Here is a 17,952-nt window from a genome sequence, read left to right as displayed (position 1 = left end):
AGCTAGCCATGCTGGCTGGGAATTCTGGGAGTCGAAGTCTACAAGTCGTAAAGTTGCCAAGATTGGATATCCTTGCTCTAAACAGTACTTAACAATATTGAACAATTTATACACATTTAATTTCTACAAATAGGGAGGACAGACCTGTTTGGATTATCCTTCTATCTTGATTCCTGATTATGGAGAAAGGAAGCATTTCCCTAAAATTATTTGTTGGAATATTCAGTTGTATTAATAACTGAAAGTTAATTGCACAAGAAAACTTTTTGCTACCATTGTCTTCCTATCTCGGCTGCTCCTTTGGTACCACTTTATTTGCCCTGTTACTAATTCATTCTTTCTAGTTTGGGAGCCAACTGTAGTTTGCCAAGAATGATATTCTAGTACTAGTTGCCCAATCCTATTGTGGCTTTCAGTTGGTGCAGAGAAGTCTAAAGAACAAAGGTTTTGATCACAAGCCATGGCCACCATCTTGATCTTTTTGACCTTTATTGCTGATACCCTCTGCTATAAGTCACAAAGTTGGGACAGTTCTCATTTCTGATTGTATACATTACAGAAGACAATAACTTTAAATCGTAGAGTGAAATACTACAGGCTACTTCTGCTGACTGTCGGCTGCCTGCAATGTGGCAATTCAAATCCCACCAGACTCAAGGTTGACTCATCCTTCCATCCTTCCAAGGTTGGTAAAATGAGGACCCAAATTGTTGGGGGCAATAGGCTGACCCTGTAAACTTAGAGAGGGCTGTAAAGCATTGTAAAGCGGTATATAAGTCTTAGTGCTATTGCTACTGCTATTACTGTATTAAAATAATGTTTGTTAGGTCAGGTCTTACCTTCCATGACTGAGAATGGTGATCATGGACCTAATACAGCCCACTAGGCTGGCCCATGGAGTCTTCATCAAGAGACCCTCCTGAAAAACCCTGTATATAATGTCAGCTCTTCAAGATAAAGCAGATCAGAAAATCAATGCCATGTAGTTTAATACTTTGTAGAATTATAGAAATGGACTCTTGCAAGTCTGAATGCACTTTCCCCTCTCCCTCTCAATGACACTCAATCTAACTCAGCCCACATAATCCCAGTCAGAGCAAACATATAGGTTTCATCCATCCTATAAGGTCTCATCCCCAAGAGAATGTCCAAGTCTTCTAGTATTTGAAATGCTAGCACATTTGAGGCCAACACTGTGTTATGATGTTCCAAAAGGGAGGCAATATGGCAGAAAAGGCCTGTTTCCTGGGTTCCACAAATTGGTACTGTTTAATATATGGGTCTAGAGTATCCCCACCTTTTGACGCCACGGCCCGGTACCGGCATCAGCTGGGCGCCGCGGCCTGGTACCGGCATCAGCTGGGCGCCGCCATCTTTTTGATGAAAAGTACTTCCGGTGACCTCACCGAAGCACGTTTTCATCAAAAATATGGCGGGCATCATCGTGAGCTTTTCCGGGTAGAAATGGCTTTCTACCGGAAAAGCTCACGAAGCATGGCGCCGCCATCTTTTTGATGAAAACATGCTTCTGGTGAGCTTTCTACCCGGAAACTTCACCGGAAGCACTTTTTCATGAAAAAAGATGGCAGCGCCAACAAGCCAGCGCCGGTAGGAGTTGTTCAGCGGACCGTTGCCGGTCCGCGGCCCGGTGGTTGGGGACCCCTGGTCTAGAGTATCGTCGCCACCTTCTTGGATCTACTGGGGTTGGCCAAAAAAAAACTGAAGAAAAATGCTCATGCGTAACCAAGCCCTATATCATGAAGCATTCTATAGGTGGTAACTAGCCCCTTTAATTGAACCTAGAAACCTACTGGGAGCCAATGCAACTTACAGATTAGAGATGTAGCATGGACATACAGAAGTGCATCTTTAACCGTGTGCATCACCATATTCTGGACCAACTGCAGCTTCTGAGTGGTCAGCTATGTAGCTGTAATTCATGGGGGCGGTGACCAAAGCACTTCACTAGGCATATCCACAAGCATTGTATCTGCTCTTCTGGCTGAAAAACCAAACTCAATGAGTAGTCCTTAATGGGTCTACATCTACATGGAGGGAAGTAATCAGTGAAGTACGACAAGGTTCCATTTTAGGCCCAGTACTCTTCAATATCTTCATAAGTGACTTAGATGAGGGAATAGAAGGGTTGGAATGCAAATATTTTTACTACTGGTTCTGTGGGCATGGCTAGGTGGGAGTGACTAGGTGGGAGTGACTAGGTGGGAGTGGCCATGTGACTGGGTGGGCGTGGCTTTTTGTTTGTTTTTTTCAGCACCCCCCCAGCGCTCCATTGTTGTTGTTTTTTGCCTCCTGGGCATCAGGGAAGCCTTCTGGGAAGCCATTTTTGCTCCTAGGAGGTTTCCCTGAGGCCCAAGGGGCAAAAAAAAAAACAGAGCACGAGGGGGCCGCACAGCACACACCCCCACGCTCCATTTTTTTGCCTCCTGGGCCTCAGGGAAGCCTCCTGGACAAAGCAGTAAGACAGCGAGTGGGATCCCGGCACAGCGGATCATCAGAAGAGCTGATTGTCAGGAGGAAAAAAGAAAAGAAATACCAGTTCAGCTTAACTGGTAGATATTTTTTTATTACCAGTTCACCTGAACCAGGCTGAACAGGTAGAACACCATCACTGGAACTTACCAATTTTGCAGATGATACTTAGCTGGCAGGAATAGCTAACACCCTAAAAGATAGGCTCAAGATCCAGATGGATCTCGACAGACTTGAACACTGGGCCCTATCTAAAAAAATGAAATTCAGTGTAGAGAAAAGTAAAGTCTTACAGTTAGACATGAAAAACCAAAAGTACACATATAGACTGGGTGAAAAATGTGCAGAAAAAAGCAACCAGTATGATTAGGTGACTGGAGACTAAAACATATGATGAACGGTTGCAGGAACTTGGCATGGCTAGTCTAGTGAAGAAAAGAATCAGGGGAGACATGATAGGAGTATTTCAATATTTGAGGGACTGGCACAGAAAGGAAGGGGTCAAGGTATTTTCCAAGGCACCTGAAGGCCAGACAAGGCATAATGGATCAAGGAGAGATTCAACCTAGAAATAAAGAGAAATTTCTTACAGTGAGAATAATCAACCAATGGAACAGCTTGCCTTCCGAGGTTGTGGAAGCTCCATCACTGGAGGCTTTCAAGAAGAGACAGGACAGCCATCTGTCAGAAATGGTGTAGGGCCTGCTTGGGCGTGGGGTGGGGGGTGCTGTTGGACTAAATGGCCTACAAGGTTCCTTCCAACTCTGTTAATCTGTAAATCTGCTCAGCTGGGTTTGATGAGGAACTGAATTCAGCCCCAACTGTGATAAATTTTCTCTTCTTTATTATGCAGTTATAGCACTTTTGAAGTTTGACAATGTCACTTCAGTTGGCAGAGTATTTACAGTAATGGGTGAATATAACAAAGAAGTAATGGGGTAGTGAGTAAGAAGGAAGGATTAAAAAATTAGCTTCTGAGCCATAACTTTGGCCAAACACGTGTTTTATACATAAGAGATCTCAATTTCAAACCTTGATGCCTTCTGTTATTTCAGACAGTCTGAAGAGCTTTTGTTAATCTACATAAATAGTATAGTGCTAGTGGGACCAACTCTAATAAACCATATAATGAAATTGCCTATGTCTCTACTGTGTTATACCATATAGTGATTTTGCTCTTTATTTATTATTTATTTGGTTAATCAGATTTATTTATTGTTCCAGTCAGGCTTAATGCTGAGCAACTGAAAGATCTGCCCAAATTGTAGTACAATTAAAACAAAAAAAGTAACAGATAATCATATCCAAATTAAATAAAAGTTTGTAGAGATACAATTCACAATGACAGCAATTTGAGACATTTTGAAGATCAGAGTGCTTTTTTTTTTTTACTTGACTCCCCTACTTCCATGACAACTTTGGGGTTGTATTGCATAATTAGGTTACTCTTTGCACACAAAAAACCCCAACTGCTTCATAAAATGTTCATATTCCCATGAATGAATATGCCAAATACAGCTAAGACTATGAAATATATACTGCAAAAAGCCAGACAACCAACAGAAAATGAAAGTTTTGGTTTCCTGAGTAGGGTGGGTAAGATATCTAAATAATTAAGATGGACATGTCACACGTGATTGCATGGGTAATAAAAAAAAATCTTGTTTTTCGAACCACCTCAGTATCCCTGGCTGTCCCTTTGGTGTTGTGTAATGAAGGTTCAGATTTTTGCAACTCACATTTGATAGCACTAAGAAAAGTATTGGCCTTTAAGCTGCTACAACGTTTGTGCAGTTAAATCCAGTTTAGTAATGAGCCCTGCAGAGTTTTAATAAAACTTTCTCTCAGAAGGATGTGTCTGCTAGATAGTAAGCCTCATCAAATGACATGGGACTCACTGGAATAATGTTAAATTTATATTTTCTTCATTTTTTCCCCTCACTGAAGCCATTCCAGAACCAGTTCTGTACTTGACAACAGTCTTTGCTGGATTTATAATGAAATGATAATAATAAAATGGTGCAAGAAAATCAGCCTAATCAGTGGTTATTGAAATCATTTTCACATTCATTAAATGATAAATGATTTTTTTAACAAGAGGATTGTTTAGAGAAGGAATAGATGAAAGGGAAATAAACATGTTTTTACAGCTTTGGTATAAATTGAAAAATAGTCCCGTTTCAAAGGAAATAATTCAGGAAAGATAGGAAGTATCATTTTGAGGACAATATTTAATACTACATGAATGAGGAAAAGTAATCTTTTTTAAAAAAAAATCATTTTGAAATAGCTTTCTTATTACTCTATCTATTCATATACTTAACTTTTCAGAAAGGAGACCACTAATATGTTAATATTTTATTTTATTTACTTATTTTATTTATTTATTTATTTTTGTCAAGCATGCATTTGATAAAATATATAAGTATAAACATGATTATTAATATATGAAATAGATACGAATAAAAGGGAACATTAAGATAGGGACGGTAGGCACATTGGTGCGCCAACTCAGAAACCTCAAACTGCCCAAGGAGCTGCTGATCCAGTTCTACAGAGGAATGATTGAGTCTATCACCTGCACCTCTATAACTGTCTGGTTTGGTTCTGCAACCCAACAGGACAGACACAGACATCAGAGAGTAATTAGGACTGCAGAAAAAACAATTACTACCACCCTGCCTTCAATCGAGGACCTGTATACTGCACAAGTAAAAAAGAGGGCTGTGAAAATATTTACAGACCCCTCACACCCCAGACATAAACTGTTTCAACTCCTACCCTCAAAACGACACTATAGAGCACTGCACACCAGAACAACTAGACACAAGGACAGTTTTTTCCCGAACGCCATCACTCTGCTAAACAAATAATTCCCTCAACACTGTTCAACTATTTACAAAATCTGCATTACTATTATTATTAATCTTCTCATCACTTTGATTGCTTATTGTACCCTATGACTATTATTAAGTGTTGTACCTAATGATTCTTGACTCTTGACGAATGTATCTTTTCTTTTATGTACACTGAGAGCATTTGCACCAAGACAAATTCCTTGTGTGTGCAATCACACTTGGCCAATAACGAATTCTATTCTATTCTATTATGCATGCCCCTTACAGACCTCTTAGGAATGGGGTGAGGTTAACAGTAGACAGTCTGAGGTTAAAGTGTTTGGGGTTAGTGGAAGAAACCACAGGTAGAGTATTCCAGGCATTGACCACTCTGTTGCTGAAGTTGTATTTCCTGCAATCGAGTTTTAATCATACTAAACAATGGCCTGCAGATCCCCAATTAGCACTATGGAAGTAGACATTTTAATTAAAGAGAAAGCAAATTGAGTGCAAGCTGAAACTCCCCCCCTCCCCTTTTGAGTCAGTTTTTGTCAACTCCTGGTAACTGCATGGACTAGCTTCTGGAGTTTTCTTGGAAAGGTGTTTCAGAAGTAGATTGCCATTGCTTGCTTCCTGTGCCTAAAGAGAGAGTGACTGGTCCAAGCTCATCTAGCTGGCTTCAGGCCTAAGGTGGGACTAAAACTCACCGTCTTCCAATTTCTACCATGGTGCCTTAAAACCAGGGGTCTCCAACCTTGGCAACTTTAAGCCTGGCAGACTGCAACAAAGCTGGCTTGGGAATTCGGGAGTTGAAGTCCACCAGGCTTAAAGTTGCCAATGTTGGAGACCTCTGCCTTAAACACTACATCAAACTGGCTCTCTTGAAGGCAAAGGAGAAATTTTTTAGACCCAGGAATGGATATGAATAGATGAAATTCCACACTGCAAAAGAACTCAAATATACATTCAGCCCTGGGATAGTTAAAGACTATGGGCCAATTCTCATTTTGTGCTAAGTATTATTTTGATTTGTTCAATAAACTATGGTTAAACATATATGGTAATATGTGAGTGCATTCTCTGCTTATAGAAATCTTTTCAATTAATGTAAATCAGAACTAAATGGCATCACTAAAAATAAAAATGGTTCTTCACTTATACTGTAATAAACTCATTTACGAAGGAGCAAGCTGCAGCTAGCTCAGTGAAAATTACTTCTGGTTTAGCAGGCTTCAGATTGTGCTAAAGAAAGGAATGCTACTGGCAAAGGGGAAAAAGCTTCATAAAATGTATTTATTTGCATTAAAACTGCAAACCACTTTAATTAAAATCGATTTTAGCAACTCATCATTAATCAGTTGGCATTTCACCTTTAACATACATAATGAATTTTCACGCCTGATTTTCAGCAAATGTAGAAACAAAAACAAAAATCTCTGCTTTTGTTTAAAAAAGATTTTCATTTCATTTTGTTAGGTTTTATTATTGCATTGAACTAGCAGCAAGATAATTCTTAAGATAGCAATATAAAATTCACTGTGTTATTCATTTAGAAGCCTTGAATTGTTTTTATTATTTTTTAAAAACATACACAGAATAGATAAGCAGTGGGGGGTTTTCCCCCCAGTGCTGCTGGATTGTCAGGTAGAATAAGAAAAAAAAACCTCTTCAAAACCAAACTTCTCCAACTTTCTGCCCTCCAATTATACTGAGACTGCAATTTCCAGGGTTTCCAGAAAGACTGGGAATTCTGGAAGTGCCAGTCTTACCTATATCTTGTTGGCACCAGATAGGAAAAAGTTATTCTGCTGTTACAGATTCCATTTTGTGCACACACAAAAAGGTGTGTGTGTGTGTGTGTGTGTGTGTGTGTGTGTGTGTGTGTGTGATGTGGAACTTTCATACCACCTGAATACAATAGAACTATGATAGACCCTGTTATTAGGTGCCATTATGTTGGATTGGAACTCTGTTGATTGAATGAACAAATATTGGCCATCTGATCTCTGATGATAACCCTTAGTTCTTTTAAGGCAGTGGCGTTAAACTCAAGGCCTGTGGGTGAGATCTGGCCCGCGGGGGTGCTTAGATGTGGCCCATGGGGCCATCCTGGAAACAGCGAAGGACCGGCCTGCGATGCCTCTGCCAGCAAAAATGGAGCTTGGGAGGGCTGGGCTGCAATGGCCTCCTGCAACCCTCTGCCAGCAAAAACAGAGCTCGGGAGGGCCGCATATAGCCCTCTCGAGCTCCGTTTTTGCTGGCAGAGCACTTGGGCCAGCACGGGCACCTCTGACATGAGTGAAGTTGAGCTGTCCGTGTCCACTCTGGCCAACCCCCTCCTTTTTAAGGGTATTCCATTGATTTTTGTGAGTCTTTCTCCCTTATCAGAAGTTTGTTTGTTTGTTTGTTTGTTTGTTTAATTTATATACTATTTGCATATGGCTTACATAATGTAAAACCATATTTAAAACAAAAAATAAAAATAAAAAACCATAAAAACTAACAAAAATAATCAAATAAATTAATAAAGTACAATAGAACAAAGTCTGGAAAAAAAAATCATTCCCTAACTCCCACCCCCCGCCCCAACGATAGCAGAATGCAGCTAGTCAGAATGATCCCAAAATGAGGAAAGTGATGTAATCTCTGTCCTTTTGTACCTGTGTCACAATGTGGCAAAGAACTGCATAAGAGATGTTTGCATCATGACATGACATTTTTGTCTTTGTCCTCTTTGCTGGATACCTATAGCCTTATCGACTGCCATCCACTTCTATTTCTCTCACTCTTAACAAATGTGATATTTCCCTATTCTCTTATCACATGACATTTCCACAGTATGTACAATGATCTAAATTAAATTCTATAGGTTTTGTTTTCTTAGTAGTAATAGCACTTAGACTTATATACTGCTTCACAGTGCTTTACAGCCCCCTCTAAGCGGTTTACAGAGTCAGCATATTGCCCCCCAACAATCTGGGTCCTCATTTTACCAACCTCGGAAGGCTGAGTCAACCTTGAGCCGGTCAGGAACGAACTTCTGGCTGTGGACAGAGTTAGCCTCAATACTGCATTCTAACCACTGCACCACCACAATTCTTAATAATATAAGTAGAGTTATCGAACTTTATCAGAACTTCTACATGGAATGTCAGATATTAGATCCTCATAAGTAGATTCACCCATGATTCTAATCTTCACAAATCCTATTGCCACATGGGTAGAATCTTGGCCAAAAAGCTTCCGTTTTCTTTTTGTGTGTGTGCAAGTGTTTATTGAAGTGCAGGGTTTTCAGTGGAAAATCCCAAAACATTTTCTGTCTTTTGACATACTGCAAATGAACTCAATACCCATAGCCTTATCGACTGCCATCTACTTCTATTTCTCTCACTCTTAACAAATGTAACATTTCCCTATTCTCTTATCACGTGACATTTCCACACATGGAATTTCCTCTTCTCCTGATAGTCAGTAGTAGATTACACACAAAATGGAAGTTCCCTTACAAATTAAGGACTTGATAGATCCCAATTGCTTGGCTTGGTTCCATTGCTGGGATGAAGGTATCAGGGACGACCAGAGAGATTTTGCTGTTTGAAACTAAAAACAAAATCTCCAATTCCATACCTAGAAACTAACGGAATCAGTCAGAACTAGCTAGGTATAAAAACAGCATAATTTCTGTAATTCTAGCCCATTGCCTTATCCCATCCAGCAGACTACTTGGCAATGGAAACATTCTAAATACAGAAAGCTAAAACAGTTGTCAGATATCAGTTTCATGGAATTTACAATTGTTCAGTGTATTTCCAAGAGTCACCATCTTCATGAATTATTTGCCAGATCAGTAGAGTCAGATCTGATTAAACCATGCTTGGTTTGTCAGTACTGCTTGAGTATTTCACAGATCAAAGTGAAAACTAGTTTAATAGCACACATGAGCAAATGAATAAAAATGGAAGTTTCTAACTCTTTTTGATTAACTAGGCCTGACGGTAGCTTCATAAACATGATTGTATTTTATGATTTTTAATGAGGTGCTCAGCAGGTCCTCACTTGTGCTGGCGGGAGGGGTGTCCTAACATTTAATCCGTGTCTTTCCAGCAGTTACATTCTAAGATGTTTGGAGGAGGAAAGAATATTATAGAAAAGTTATGAATATCTATTTAGAATAAAGCTCTGAATTCAGAAGAAGGCCCATTGTTTTTAAACTTAGTTTTGATACAACATTTGGAGTAATGGCTGTGGACTCCAGATACCATCTCAATTTAATATTATTTATGTACTACATTTTGGAAGTAACTAACCCATGAGGGTTTACGTATATCTAATACGGTTAAAACATTTAACAATTAACTGATCACAACAATCCAGTAGTTAGAAATAGTTATATTCCAAACTTTAAGAATTCAGATATTTTCTATGTACCAAGGAATATGCTGGGTTTCACTAGGACATACACCTCCAAACCCTGTCATCCACCAATTTAACTTTAAATGATTATAAATCTCAGTGTAGTATTAACAGTTTATATGATTTTATTGGAGGTATTAGAAAATATTTTCTAATATGTGTTCCTTAAAAAATTCTATATGATTCCAATTTGATCTGTGAAAAATATAATTTTGAAAACAATTTATTGTCTAATATCAATAACAGTATTCATATACCATCTTACTTTCAATCCGTGATACACTTTAGTATGTTTTAGTAATGCAATGTTGAGCTGTTTTGGAAAGACCCGTATTTTATCTGATGTCTGTAGGAAAATGCAAGATTAGAGACTGCCCCAACAATAAATTTGCTAGAAAGTGCATCCGCAATGTGATTTGAAAATGACACAGTAATCTTAGCTGAAGTGAGTTTTAAAACCCACACCATTTGTAATGATCAAAATATTTTTTTTTCCAGTTGAGGAACAGAAGACATGACTGGGTCTTTGTTTTAAGGCTACTGGGGCATTGCCTTTAATGGACTACATCTGCAGCTGTCCTGTGAATAGTGTACCAAGGCCACAGAAATAGCTAAGGTGTAATGGGCAGTAGAGAAGGGTAATTGCCCACAGAACTCTTTTTGCAGAGAATCCATAGTAGACAATGCTCATATGCAGTCCTCCCATTCCTAGGGCCCATTACATAAGGACAGGGCAAATAGTAAATTGGATTTCATTTCCATTTAATTTAAATAGCATTAATTCAATTATTTCCCCTTGTCCTTATTCAATTATTTTCTCCTGTCCAATCATATTATCTAGAACTAAGGAGAAATTTCCTAACAGTTAGAACAAGTAACTAGTGGAACAACCTGCCTCCTTTTGTGGGTGCTCCAATAGTGGAAGTTTTAAAGAAGAGATTGGAGAACCATTGATCTGAAATTGCATAGGGTTTCCTGCCTAAGCAGGGGGTTGGACTAGACCAGGGGTCGCCAACCTTTTGGGCCTCAGGGACCACCAAACTCATAATTTTAGATCCCAGGGGCCACTCACCGGTTCTGTGGGTGTGGCCTAATTTGTGGGTGTGGCTTGGCGATCATGTGACTGGCTGGGCATGGCTTGTATGTAAATATTATAAATATTTATATAAATATTGAATTTTTTATAAAAAAAGAACAACTTTTACCCAAAATCAGGCAAAACAGGCAGGCAGATTGAGTTGCTCACAGAATCACAGATTCATTCAGAGATCTATCTATCTGCCATTGGCCAGGTCAGTCTGTCACATAAAATTTGCTTGCAAGCAAACTCATAAAATTTGCTAGCAAGCACACTCACGAAATTAACTCACAACACACCATGAATGTAGATATTGAATTTTTTATAAAAAAGATAAACTTTTACCCAAAATCAGGCAAAGCAGGCAGATTGAGTTGCTCACAGAATCATTCAGTGATCTATCTATCTGCCATCGACTAGCTCAGTCTCTCAAATTTGCTTGCTGTGAGTCTGCACTGAATTTTCTTGCAAGCAAACCTTCAGTCCTAAGGGAGGTTTGGCTGTGCTGAGCCGAAGATCTAAATAAAGACTAGCTAGAAAGTAAGAAATCCAACCATTTCCTGCTTCCTAGCTAATCTAAATCTCCCAGCACAGCAGAACAGATGATGGTCGGAAAAAGTAAAAATAGCAATTTAGCAGGCAAGTTTACCGGGTAAGGAGTGAGTGGGCAGGGAGGGTTCCCGTGGGCCATGTGAGCGGCGCAGCCTTGTGTTTCTGCGCAGCCTGGATTAATTGCTTTGTGGGGGTACTCTGGGGGTGAAATTTTCTGCGGCCCACCAAAATTTTCTCACAGCCCACTGGTTGGCGACCGCTGGACTGGAAGACCTCCAAAGTCCTCAAGCTAGGGAATTTGTATACGTCGCCAGCAGATTTTAGGAAAAAGAAAGGGATAGCAGTATATGTGTAAGCCAATATGAAAGCAGAGTCAATTTGGATAGACCCCAATGGAAGAATTCTGGTGTTACAAATTTGGATTAAATCAATTCCAATTCTACCAGTGGTAATTTATGCCCCTAACGATAACCAAAAGGAAATTTTTAAACAATTACATGGGAAATTAGTGGAATTAGATAAAAGGAATATTTGCATCTTGGGGGATTTCAATGCTATTGTGGACCACCAGAAAGATCACAGTAGGGGGGGAAAAAGAAGAAGACCTCCAAAGTCCCCGTTGTTGTTATGATGATGATGTAAGGTTAACAATTAAAACTATTTAGCTCTTCTTGGAGAGTCTCTGTGGTGTCCTTAGAGCAGGGGTGTCAAAAGTGCGTCATCACATTGTTGTCACGTGACAAATCACAAATTTTTCCCCCTTCACTAAAATGGGGGTGGCCAGCATGTGATGCATCTAGTCTGCAGGCCATGAGTTTGACACCCCTGCCTTAGAGCTTGCTGAGCCTACGTATAGTTCTGGAATTCGGTCTATACATCTCAATGGATATAGCTAAAGTACATTGTTTTACTTTATAGATTCTTTCTAAAGGTGCTTTTTCAAGAGGCAACTGGACTTTCTTGTTTTTTCTGTGGAGACATTTTGTTTCTTATCCAAAAAGGTTCTTCAGACCTGAAGAAACTTCTTGGATGAGAAGCGAAAAGTCTTCAAAGAAAAAAGAAGAAAGTCCAGTTGCCTCTTGAAAAAGCACCTTTGGGACAACCATGACTTGGATGACTGAGAAACTCCATAGACGTATATTCTTGAGAGGTCCTTGTTGTTTTCTGAGATTGCTTTGTTTTCTTGCAGATGTTTCATTACCCTAACTAGATAACATAATCGGTGCTAGTAAGGAGTTCTGTTTGCTGTCGGTTTATATTCTGGTGTCTTCCTGGTCTGGGTGGGTGGGTACGGTCTTGTGCTTTGGTTGGGCTGTTTACTGAAGTCTCTTTAGCACTTTCTTGATTGGGGTATTGCTTATTTGATTGTTGGTCTGAAGTTAACCTTGGAGTTAATATATGCTGGTCTGAGTGCTGATTACTGGGGGAAAGGTGCTGAAGTTTTTTTTCTCTTTTGGGCTGGTTGATTATCTCTTTTGCATAGAGTATAGATGTTGTTGATATCTATGTGTCTATTGATGGCTGATTTGTCAGAGTGCTAGGTTCTAGAAATTCTCTGGCTTTTTGGACATACATTCTTTCTAGTTGTCTTCAAATTTTATACAAAATAGTTATATTCTAGATGAGATCTCAACCATGGCAAAATGACATCTGATTTAGAGCCATCAAGTCAATGTCAACTTTTAGCTATCACAGATTCTTACCATGATGTCTACAAGTTGGCCTTTTACCTTCCTCAGTGATGCATTCATGGCATCTGAATATCCTTTCCAAGAAGTGCTAGTCTGTAGCATATTTCTTGACTTCTGGATCCTTTACTGAAGATGGTGTATCCTAAAAGAGGTATCACTTAAGGTCAACCAAGCAATAGGTGAAATGATTCAGAAATAAATCTGGCAATGGTGATTGAGAGAAATGAAGATAATATTTAGGACTGACAGGTATTATAAATAAATTGAACATTCAAATACTCCAAAAACATCATCATAGTTTCTAGCATGACTAATTACTCAAAACTGTAGCATAATGATCACTACAAATATTTTGGACTGCTAGATATTGGTTAATTTTATCATTTTGGCCAGAGGTTTTCCAGTCACCTTTTTGTCTTATTTACATTTTTGCTGACTTTTGAAAATTATATAACCATATTCACAATGATGACTATGAGAGAAGCGAGGGCAATAATAGCATAATACACAAGAAGGATATTGATTAAGGCACTCCTATTAAATATGTGAAGATAATGTTTTATATATTATATTCCCATTACTACATTTTCAAATGGTGTATATCGTGTGAATTCCTCATTATTTTTGTTTCTCCCAAATTAAACTTCCACTTAGTTTCATTAGTGGGGTATTCCAAAATAATTTTAAAGGTGATCTGGTGCTTTTTCAGAGGCAAAGTGATGGCAGGGTTAAAATAAGGAGTGTGGGAAGCTACTGTATGAAGGAAGATACCTACAGAAGGTCTCTGAGGTTGTTTGAAACAGTGAGGTTGTTATATAAGTCAAAAGAGAGGCATTTCACCAGTCAGAATATGAGAGAACTTTAGAATCCCTCAATGAAGGTTATAGGAATAATAGATCTAATTCCATCACTAATGACAACCCAACTGATGGCAGCTTTGACTGAATAAAGATATCTGGAGACAGTTCTCATGGAAACCAGGTGAAGCAAATAGCTAATGGATGATTTTGGAGAATACTGACTGGTAGTGTGACAGGTAGATGCTAATTAGCAATCAACATATAATTGAGAGAAACAGTGTTTTTATCACATGGCTCACATCAAGATGCGAGAAGGAGTATCAACTGGTTAGGCAATCACTTTTTTGTCACTAGAAATAAAAATAAAATAGGAAACACACAAATGCATTAACTTCATAAGCTCTAGTAAACATTAAAGTAATGCTGGATGTGATTTGGAGAACTGATAAGCTGGAAAAAGCTTGCTATGTGGAGAATCAATTTTCCAAAGTATAAAGAAAAAGACAAAATAATGGGAAAATGGAAGAGGATTATTTCAACAAGAACAAGAATGAGCCAAGGCAAATGTGAAGTACTGTAATTGTTATGTACTTCTAAGTTCATCGGTTTGAATAGAAGTATATCCAGCAAGAATTCCTTGAAGCCCTATATCAGAGCTGTCAAACTTGCAGCCCATGGGCCGGATGCGTCATGCACTGGCCAGACCCACACCTGGTTTAGCAAAGGGGAAAAAAATTACAATACATCACGTGATGCTGGTGTGATGACACAAGTTTGACAGCCCTGCCCTCTATGTACCCAGGTGCTCTCTTTGAGCCCCAGTGAATACATTGGTTACCATATAGTACTAAGACGTATATACTCCAGTATTTCAACATAAATTCTTGCATAAAAATGTATGGCAAAAGACATCAGAATTTAGGAAGATTTGCTTTTATATCTTAACAATTGAGACAGAGTTGGGTTTGCTACTGCATAATTGTTGTACTTTTGTACCTTTAAGATCAGATTGACATAAAGTACAGCTGATATTTTATATGACCTTTAAAGCCCTTAATGGCATAGACCCAGCCTACCTGATGAACTGCCGTATCCAACATTCCCCATTTGGCCTGGGTCCAAATAGGGGAGATCAATGCTGGAAACGGCTGCTAGATTGACGACAGACTCAACCTCCCCACTTGTTCTCTGATCACTCTCTATGCATCTTTCTGTTTTGGGGTAATCATATGTATTGTTCATAAAAGTAGGCATTAGTAAGAAAGCAAGAGCGGACAAGTCTAGACTTATTCTTTTTCTTACAATTATCCAAAGCATTCAATAAAGTGCTTAATAATAAGCAGTCTCTTGAAAAATATTTATTTGTATATAAAGAGACCCTACGGAAGATTTGTCCTCTCCATTAAGACAATAGATTCAACAGTATAATCCACTCTGAAATCCATTGATAGGCCACTGCCATAATAGTCTCATCTGAAATTCTGGCCACCTTGTTCTTTTGAATTCTTGCCAGTTCTTGAATTTAATCTTTAACCTTTTGTTATACTATATATAGTCCATTATTTGTTTATGCCAGTTTTTAAAGTACCTTATTCTCAATAGGAACTGGAATCATTCGAAACAGAAAACAGAAAAGTTTTGGTGAAACACACAGGTTGACTGTTCCCAATCAAGAAAGGCACTGCTTGTTTAAAACTGTACCCAATCAAATTGACTCAAATTCTAAAGAATCAAAGAAACACTGGAATCTGGACAAGCAGTTTTTATATTTTCCTATAAGGGTTGAGAAGATGTTTTACTTTGAAAAAAATATATAAAAGTGAAATGTGAACTTTATAAATGTATGAGTGTTTTCTATTGTCTCTATCCTATATTCTATTCTGTTGCTTATTTCCAAATCATTCTATCAATCCCTATTTCTATAACAATTATTACATTGTTTTATATTATTCTTCTATTACTATTACAATATTTTTTTATAGAACAACTTTTCCATTAGTATTATAATAATTCCTCTTTACTATTACTATACTACATTCTGTAGTATCACTATTATAAAGCAATGATTTCTTCTTAGAAATTCTGTTCTGCTTTCCATCTTAATTCTTGTCTCTTTTTTTCAATGCCGTTTTTCTTTTCATGGCCAGCATGATGAAGATTTGCATTTTTCCAAGTGGGCTTTGCTTTGTTATATCTCTATACTTCTTTTTTCTCTGGACTATCCATTCCCTTTGAAGGAAAAAAAAATGCCTTCTTCTATTCAGCTCCTTTTCTCTGTTTGTAAGTAGTGGTGTTAGGTCCAGACCCAAAAATGACACCATTGAGTTCAATTCTTTATTGGTTTCTACCTAACAGAATCTCAGACTAAAGCTATACGTTTTTAACTTAATAGAATATAACGGAGAGATTCTAGGGTGTGGCTACCCAGAACTTCTTCCTCCCTTCCCTGTCCAGTTCAAGGTGGGGAAGTCTGTTATTTTGGGCTTCTTTCTCCGGGAAGCTGTGGTGCTCTTGTTGAGACTCCTCCTTCTCCTTCTTCAGATTGTGAGAAAAAGGCAACTAAGCTTTAAAGTTAGTATAGGTCTCTGCTTAATTGAAGGCCTTAAATTAAGTATATATAACAACGCCGGCTGAGCTGATTTTGCAAGCATGGTGAAATATTTGCAATCTGCTGAGCTGGTGGCAAGCGAGTTGGCATGTTAATTGACAGTCAGTATGAGGGGTGTTAATTGATGGTCAGTATGAGGGGACAAGGGGGTACATCCAGTAGGATTACATACTACTGAGTGGGCTTCAGAAAAAGGGTATAAAAGAAGGAGGCAAATCTCAAATCAGGGCCAATGATGGTAGCTATTTCTCGCCAGACTTAGCTACTATCTCTGGACCTCTTTGCAATGGGTTATTAGTAAGTACTATCTTACTGAAATGTTGTTATGTTATGATGACTTTTCATGTTCCAAACTGCTCATGAAATAAACCTCTGATCTCAAAGTAAGATTTATTGCTTGTGGTTTGTCTCTGTGTTTCTTTTATTGGATTATTTTTAGAACAAGATTTCTATTTTTCCCACAAAAACAACCTTGTGTGGTGGGTTGGGCTGAGAGACATTAACCGGCCTAAAGTCACCCACCCGGCTTTCATGCCTAATGTGGTACCAGAATTCACGGCTTCCCGGTTTCTGGGCTGATGTCTTAGCCACTAGACCAAACTGGCTCATTCTATGCACGTCTCCTCCTGTCTCTTCCCATGCCTGTTTAAAGATGCAAATTTATAGGCAGCTCTGTCAGTCAAATGTTGGGAGAGGCAGAAGGCAGCAGAGGTGCCTGCAATTTTTCTAAGTAGCCTTTTCTTCCATTATGTCATTATGTTTCCAAGTCAATAAATAATTAATGTTGAATAAATCAAAATCATTTCTAAATATTTAACATTTTAAGCAAAAATGTTAAAGCTGGGGCAATACTAAAATTGATTTCATCTTCTGTCAAGCTGTGTATCAGTTTTTGAGTTTTCTCTGATAAAGTGACATAGCAGTGATACATGTTCCATCACTGCTATTAAAAAGAATTTAGGTTGAACTATTGTTACAGTGGTAAAATACCATCAGCAAATATTTTTCAATTTGTGTCCTTGCACAGCTAGTTTAACTCGTACGATTTTGTTTCTTAGCATGTTTGGATTGTCAAGTGTTCTAGTAAATACTATTTTATAGTAAAAGTAGACCTTCTTCTCTTCAATATAGTCCATTGCTGCAAATTAAAACCGTTCACCACGTTTCAATCCATTGTTAAATTATGCTTCAGAAATTCTTCAAAAGGTGATCCCACCACAATAGTACCACACATGACAACTGGGAACAGGTTCTTTTCTGTAAGAACACTCTAGTTATGCAATTTCCTCCCAATAGGGATTTACCAAATGCTGCTCCACTGTTTCAAGTACCAAATTAAACTCTATATAAAGCCCTTCCCCCACCTGTCAAATACAACGTCCTAGGTTCTTGGAAAGAACTCAGTGTAGATGGAGGCCAACACCAGCAACTTTATTTGATACAGCTTACATCCTATGATGATACTTTTAGCACCACTAAACAA

Source organism: Notechis scutatus, chromosome 2 (assembly GCF_049901735.1).
Source record: "Notechis scutatus isolate UNSWTSFEM ecotype Mainland chromosome 2, rNotScu1.2, whole genome shotgun sequence".
NCBI lineage: Eukaryota > Metazoa > Chordata > Lepidosauria > Squamata > Elapidae > Notechis > Notechis scutatus.
This window is presented reverse-complemented; position numbering follows the sequence as displayed.